This window comes from Zootoca vivipara, chromosome 15, assembly GCF_965207765.1.
Source record: "Zootoca vivipara chromosome 15, rZooViv2.hap1.1, whole genome shotgun sequence".
NCBI classification, from domain to species: domain Eukaryota; kingdom Metazoa; phylum Chordata; class Lepidosauria; order Squamata; family Lacertidae; genus Zootoca; species Zootoca vivipara.
This window is the reverse complement of record NC_142598.1, coordinates 7815704-7822248: the sequence shown is the minus strand read 5'-3', so window position 1 is coordinate 7822248 and position 6545 is coordinate 7815704.

Here is a 6545-nt window from a genome sequence, read left to right as displayed (position 1 = left end):
CTGGGCCTTAACTTTCACAAGAAGGGAGTCTGAGGAATTGAGGCAAATAGTAGTGACAAGAAAGAGATGAAGTTCTAGGGCTTCTTGATACAGTAAAATAAAAACTGACAAATCACTGGGTTTGGATGGCTCTTCTAGCAAAAATTCCTTGTCCCTAAGAAAACTATACAGTGAACCCACAACTTGAGCTCAATTTACTTACACCATTGCAACCTTACGTGGGGTGGAGGGGAATCCTTTATAATAAAGTGCAAGTGTATCTGCGTCCAGTCCCTGTGTCCGCGCTACTGCGCATGTGCCCCATGGACACAGGGATTGGACGCAGAGACTTGACGCACACACACACACGCATGCTCTCCCCACCCCTCTGCCTACCGTTTCCCTCACAGTCCTCAGAAGAATTGCGGCCTTCTCCTGGGTGCCCGCTGGCCAGCTGGGCTCAGCGGAGCGCCCCGACGAAGCGGCGGCCGTGGGAGGGGCCAGCCGGCCCCCCCACGCGCCGCCGCTGCCGAAAAAGGCCGAATGTTCTAGCGCCCGTTTAGTAAACGGGCTGAATGACACTAGTAAATAAATAAATGGAGAGCGGATAAACCATTTATATGTCCTCCCCCATGTGTGCACCCAGTACGTTTTCCTTGCTTACTGGGCTCTGAGAAGGTCATGGGATGGCCCTGGGAAGCTTCCAGAGCCCCTTTACCACCATTCCAAAGCTGGGTAAGTGAGGCAGGAGAACCCTGGGAAGCTCCCAGGGCACTCCCATGACATTCTCAGAGCTCGGGAAGCAGCCCTCCATCTTAGAGAGCCAGTGTGGTGTAGTGGTTAAGAGTGGTAGACTCAAAATCTGGGGAACCGGGTTCGTGTCTCCGCTCCTCCACATGCAGCTGCTGGGTGACCTTGGGCTAGTCACACTTATTTGAAGTCTCTCAGCCCCACCCACCTCACAGGGTGTCTGTTGTGGGGGAGGAGGGGAAAGGAGATTGTTAGCCGCTTTGAGACTCCTTCGGGTAGTGATAAAGCGGGATAACAAATCCAAACTCTTCTTCTTGATGTTTTTATGTGTGTGTGTGTGTGTGTGTGTGTGTATTTGTAAGCTTTTATATTGTAGTATACTTCCTTACAATTGTCTGATGACGGGTGGTCTAGAAAGAAAACCATTGATAACAAGAGGGCACACCAATCCATTAATTCTGTCCTATGTGCTTTTCACTGAAGTGCATGGCACTGTTTATATCTCAGATTTTGCAAGAGCAGAGCTAAAATGTCCTGGTTTTTATTCCCTTTTTTATTTATCTCAGCACTTCTTGGGCTCTGACTGTGCTTGGTGTCATCATAACTGGCTGTGCTGTGTGCCCCAGCCTGGCACAGAATTGAATACGCTGGCAAACATAACAAGGAAGAGGTGAGGGAACCAATAACAAAACAATAAACGAAAAAAAGTGTTTATATATCCATCACTTAAGCCAAGCCAGGAAAGGAAGCTATAAATAGTGCTTTCAAGCCAGCTAGTCAGATGTTACTGTTAGGCAATCTTCAAACAAAGAACTGTGTCCTTTTGCTGCCAAGTTAAGTTCAGCCCTGTAACACTTCTGTTTTTCTCCAACCTGGATAATTTTGCACATCAGATTCTTATATGTCTGAAAATCTGGTAGGCTGGAAGTATGCAGTCAAGACTGTCTGCAGCGACAGAGAAATTGAATTCCAGGAAAAATGATAAACCCAGAACTAGATTTTGAAACAAATTCTACGGTCTGAAATAAAGCACTGAAACTAAGCACATGTCTTGGGCTCAGCCCTGGTTCAAATGAAGCCTTAAACGTAGGACGGATCTGGAAGCTTTTTTTTGGCCAAGTAAAGTGAGTCCCTGTCCATGGCTTCACAGAATTCCTCTATCTCATCCCAATGACATATGGGGAACTACAAGTGATCTAACTACAATTAGATGCACAAATTGTCATCTCTTCTGTCCTCCCAGTTGAACGACATGGCCCAGGGAGAGAGGGAAAAATAGGGGAAGTGAACAACTGGCTTCGCAAATGGTGCAAACAGGAACGGTTTGGATTCCTAGATCACGGTCTGCAGTTTCTTGAAGATGGACTTCTGGCAAGTGATGGACTGCACCTCACAAAAGTTGGGAGGAATGTTTTTGCCACAAAACTCAAAAACCTCATCAGGAGGGCTTTAAACTGACTTATGTGGGGGAGGGAGACAGTGGTCCTGAAGGTAGGAGTCTATCAAATGCTGAAGATGATCATCCAAATGTCAAGGACCAAATGGAGCAAGCAGCATGCAGACCTAGTGGTGGGACGAAAATATCCTTAAATAAGAGACATGGGGGAATGATCAACGGTCTTCAATGTCTGTATACTAATGCACAGAGCATGGGAAATAAACAAGATGAACTTGAGCTCTTGGTACAGCAAACTAAATATGACATAATAGGCATCACTGAAACCTGGTGGGATGAGTCTCATGACTGGAATGTAGTAATAGAGGGATACAATCTATTTAAGAGAAATAGACCAAACAGGAAAGGAGGAGGAGTAGCTTTATATGTTAGGGATATGTATACCTGTGAAGAGATCCAGGATTTAAAACTTCAAAGCCAAATTGAGAGTATCTGGGTCAAAATTAAGGGAGAGAAAAACAACAGTGATCTCATTGTGGGAGTTTACTATAGATCCCCAAGCCAAACTGAGGACACAGATGATGCCTTCCTGGAACAGATGGCCAAGCATTCCAAAGGAAGTGAGATAGTAGTAATGGGGGATTTCAACTATCCTGATATTTGTTGGATGTCAAACTCAGCCAAGAGCATAAGGTCGAACAGATTCCTCACTGGCCTTGCAGACAACTTCATTGTCCAGAAAGTGGGAGAAGCAACAAGAGGATCAGCCATTTTAGATCTGGTCCTAACCAATAGTGATGACTTGGTTAGTGGGGTAGAAGTGGCAGGATCATTAGGTGGGAGTGACCATGCTCTTCTGGAGTTTATTATCCAGCGGAAAGGAGCAACCAAGCATACTAAGGTCCAAATTCTAGACTTTAAGAAAGCCGACTTCAGAAAACTTAGGGAAACGCTGGGTGAAATCCCATGGACAGTAATACTAAAAGGGAAGGGAGTTCATGATGGTTGGGAGTTTGTTAAAAGGGAGATATTAAAAGCACAACTTCAGGCAATACCAATGAGACGGAAACATGGAAGGTGCCTAAAGAAGCCAGGCTGGCTATCTAAAGAACTTTTGACTGAGTTAAGATTTAAAAGGGATATGTACAAAAAATGGAAAAGGGGGGAAATCTCCAGAGAGGAATTCAAACATATAGCCAGCACGTGTAGAGACAAAGTCAGAAAAGCTAAAGCACAGAATGAACTCAGGCTTGCTAGAGAGGTTAAAAGCAACAAAAAGGGCTTTTATGGGTATGTCCGTAGCAAAAGGAAAAACAAGGAAACAGTGGGGTCACTCAGAGGAGAAGATGGTGAAATGCAAACAGGGGACAGAGAAAGGGCAGAACTCCTCAATGCCTTCTTTGCCTCAGTCTTCTCCAAGAAAGAAAACAACGCCCGACCTGAAGAATATGGAGCAGATGATTCAGCAGGTGAAATACAGCCCAGAATAAGTAAGGAGGTAGTACAAGAATACTTGGCTAGTTTAGATGTATTCAAGTCTCCAGGGCCAGATGAACTACATCCAAGAGTATTAAAAGAACTGGCAGAGGTGATTTCAGAACCACTGGCAATAATCTTTGAAAATTCCTGGAGAACAGGCGAAGTTCCAGCAGACTGGAGGAGGGCAAATGTTGTCCCTATTTTCAAAAAGGGGAAAAGAGAGGACCCAAACAATTACCGCCCAGTCAGCCTGACATCAATACCAGGAAAGATTCTAGAGCAGATCATTAAGCAAACAGTCTGTGAGCACCTAGAAAGAAACTCTGTGATCACTAAAAGTCAGCATGGGTTCCTGAAAAATAAGTCATGTCAGACTAATCTGATCTCATTTTTTGACAGAATTACAAGCCTGGTAGATGAAGGGAACGCTGTGGATGTAGCCTATCTTGATTTCAGCAAGGCATTTGACAAGGTGCCCCATGATATTCTTGTAAAGAAGCTGGTAAAATGTGGGCTAGACAATGCTACCATTCAGTGGATTTGTAACTGGCTTACTGACCGAACCCAAAGGGTGCTCATCAATGGCTCCTCCTCATCCTGGAGAGTAGTGACTAGTGGGGTGCCACAGGGTTCTGTCTTGGGCCCAGTCTTGTTCAACATCTTTATCAATGACTTGGATGATGGGCTTGAGGGCATCCTGAGCAAGTTTGCAGATGACACCAAATTGGGAGGGGTGGCTAACACCCCAGAGGACAGGATCACACTTCAGAATGACCTTAACAGATTAGACAACTGGGCCAAAGCAAACAAGATGAATTTTAACAAGGAGAAATGTAAAGTACTACACTTGGGCAAAAAAAATGAAAGGCACAAATACAGGATGGGAGACACCTGGCTTGAGAGCAGTACATGTGAAAAGGATCTAGGAGTCTTGGTAGACCACAAACTTGACATGAGTCAGCAGTGTGATGCAGCAGCTAAAAAAGCCAATGCAATTCTGGGCTGCATCAATAGGAGTATAGCATCTAGATCAAGGGAAGTAATAGTACCACTGTATTCTGCTCTGGTCAGACCTCACCTGGAGTACTGTGTCCAGTTCTGGGCACCACAGTTCAAGAAGGATACTGATAAGCTGGAACGTGTCCAGAAGAGGGCAACCAAAATGGTCAAAGGCCTGGAAACGATGCCTTATGAGGAACGGCTTAGGGAGCTGGGTATGTTTAGCCTGGAGAAGAGAAGGTTAAGGGGTGATATGATAACCATGTTCAAATATATAAAAGGATGTCATATAGAGGAGGGAGAAAGGTTGTTTTCTGCTGCTTCAGAGAAGCGGACACGGAGCAACGGATTCAAACTACAAGAAAGAAAATTCCACCTAAACATTAGGAAGAACTTCCTGACAGTAAGAGCTGTTCGGCAGTGGAATTTGCTGCCAAGGAGTGTGGTGGAGTCTCCTTCTTTGGAGGTCTTTAAGCAGAGGCTTGACAGCCATCTGTCAGGAATGCTTTGATGGTGTTTCCTGCTTGGCAGGGGGTTGGACTGGATGGCCCTTGTGGTCTCTTCCAACTCTATGATTCTATGATTCTATGATTCTATGTTCCAGAGTCACTGGAAATATTCCTGGCATCTGCTTTCAGAGCTGTATAAATTTGCATGACAATCCGAAAAACCAGAACCACCTGCTCTTGTTTACCAACTCTCACATTACATAATTCAGGGCTCCCGAAAAGGGGGACATGAGAAGCCTGTAAGGACAAGTGATGGGCAGACAATTATGTTTTTATTAAAACTGCACCATCACAAATCTGAGTAGAATGCCGTATTCCTTGGGGGGCATAACAAGTTACTTTATAGTTGGTTTTTTGTGTGTGGTGGTGCTGGCTTCTACTGCCGCAGAATCCAAAATTCCCTATATCTGCGCATTTGTTAACAGCACAGATGTTGTCTTTCTAAGGGGATGTTGACTAGAGTGCATACAACCCTGCTGGATCAGACCACAGTTCCTTCTGCTTTAACATCCTGCTTCTAGCAGTGGCCAGCTTCCAGGAAGTCCCCAGCAGTCAGGGCAAGAAGGCAACAGCCCTACCCTTCTCTAATCCCCTAGCATCTAGTGTTCAGATATACGCTGCCGCTAAGCACCTATAATGACTAATACCTGCTGATAATGCCGTACAAGTTGTCTGCATAAACTTGTCTAGCCTTCTTGTATCTAAGCCGAAGCCAACCCCAAATCTCCTGACAGCAAATTGCATAAGTGAATCATAATTTGTGTGAAAAAAATACTTTATTGTTCCTTTCCTGAATCTGCTGCTTATCCATTTCACTGGATGGCCTTATGCCTTAGTGTTATGACAGACAGAGACATGCCTACTCAACATCCTGTTTTCGTTGCAGCTGTCCCAATTCCAGAGTTCTCCACTAGAGCCAGTTTTCCTTGAAGATTCAGTGAGTCCAAGTCCCTCTCAATACGTTTTTGAAGCCTTGTAAAGAATGGGGAGACAAATGAAGATTACCAGTTGATAGGAATCACAGGTGGGCATATTCCTGTTGCGTTCATGCCCAGTGTGCAGGATTCCCACTGGCATATAATCAACTACTGGAAGAACAGAATACTGGACTAGATGGGCCATAGGCCTGATCCAGCAGTCTTGTATTATGTTTCTATGAAGACCACCTCAGAACCTGCTCCAGTTGGACTTTTCCCCACACCACAGGGCCATCTATACAGTCAGGGCTTGTATACACTACAGCTTTACAGCATCTCCTCCAATAATTCTCCATGCCGTAGTTACAATTCCCAGCAACACTTAACAATACAGGCAGCAACCATTTTGCATGTGTCCAATTGATGCAAAACCACCGACACCTGGGTCCTTTTAGACTTGGAAGAGGGCAGAATGGGAGTGTAACAGAGCGAAGTGGACTTATGCGTGCTCCACCA